Consider the following 1,371-nt stretch of genomic DNA (forward strand, 5'->3'; position numbering starts at 1 on the left):
GGGGGCTGAGGTCCTCTCGGTGCAGAATTCAGAAACCATTAAAGGCTTAAGACAGTCTGCTCACTAAGACCCAAGACGCTCTTTTATGTAATGCCATGACATCTGTCCACAGCATAAACGAGAAAGATGTGACGCAGTTCTGCTAGGAAAGACTTCTTTACTTTGTTTTCGACTTTTTCGAATATGCCTTTATGAATTATTTCCGACAGTTGTTTTCCTTTTATTGGTTTATCGGGAAGGGGCAATTGGGAGAGCGAGGCGGTTTTGATAGGAAAGGGGGGTTGAGAGATTTTACTGTTCTTGTTTTCTATGGTCTGGCAAAACATTTTGTGTGTGCTTGAGTGCCTTTGCTTGTTTGTTTGTTGGTTTATTTGTTTGCTTGTTTGTTTGTGTTAGAGAGAGAGACAAACAGACAGACACACAGGCAGACAGACACACAGACAGACAGACTGACAGAGGGAGAGCGAGAGAGAGAAAGAGAGAACGAGAGAGACAGAGAGAAAAAGAGAGGGAGGCAGGAAGATAGATAGATAGATAGATAGATAGATAGATAGATAGATAGATAGATAGATAGACAGATAGATAGGTTCCACTCACTGGGATTTTTTAATAGTGTTTATTGAAGAATTTTTAAAGAAAAATACCTATATGTGTTTACAAAAATGCTGATGTATTAAGACTGATGCATGCCATTGTGAAAAAATTGGAGAGTCTATGATCGATAGTTGTGGAACTATTTGACTACTATAAGCTGCACCACCTATTGTTGACCACACTGTCTTTGACTGTAGTAAATGCACTCCACTAATGTCCTTGCGTCATGATAGCCTGCCATTATACTACGTAGTCTGTTTTAATTGGGGGACTTTCCGGTTTTCGACGAAGAAGGATTTTTTTTAACATTGTTTCCTCCTCATAGACGAACTTTATTTTTGTTTTAGAATTATTATGGGATGAGTTCGTGGCCCCACTGACAGGGCTCCTATCTTTATCACCCCTTTGTTGATTCTATCTGCACGTCATTCTTTGTCTCCAGCAAACAACAATCGTTTTTGAATCTCTCAAACGCATGCCTTTATCTTCTGATTTAATTTTTTTTTTTTATAATAACAACAACTACAACAACTGACGGCACGCTTCTACTTTAACTACATCATCGAAGACGTTCCTTTAAATTTTGTATCGAAATACGGTGTTTTTCTGAATGTAGATTGATTCTGTACAAGAAACTTTGTCTGACATTTATTTGTCTGACAGACAGGTGGAACATTTTTCCTACAACACATTGACATGCTCCATCAGGGACAGACGGGCAGATCAGCAAATCAACAGAGAGATCGACATACCGACAGACAAACACTATTACATCAC

The 1,371-nt window shown here is 38.9% G+C and overlaps 1 protein-coding gene across 1 annotated transcript in view; it reads left to right on the forward strand.

The window, feature by feature from the left end:
• The window catches only part of LOC101856027, a gene marked incomplete in the record, with an annotated part of 35,382 nt that overhangs the window by 23,091 nt on the left and 10,920 nt on the right, over window positions 1–1,371 (forward strand).

Source organism: Aplysia californica, unplaced genomic scaffold (genome assembly GCF_000002075.1).
Source record: "Aplysia californica isolate F4 #8 unplaced genomic scaffold, AplCal3.0 scaffold00216, whole genome shotgun sequence".
Lineage (NCBI taxonomy): Eukaryota > Metazoa > Mollusca > Gastropoda > Aplysiida > Aplysiidae > Aplysia > Aplysia californica.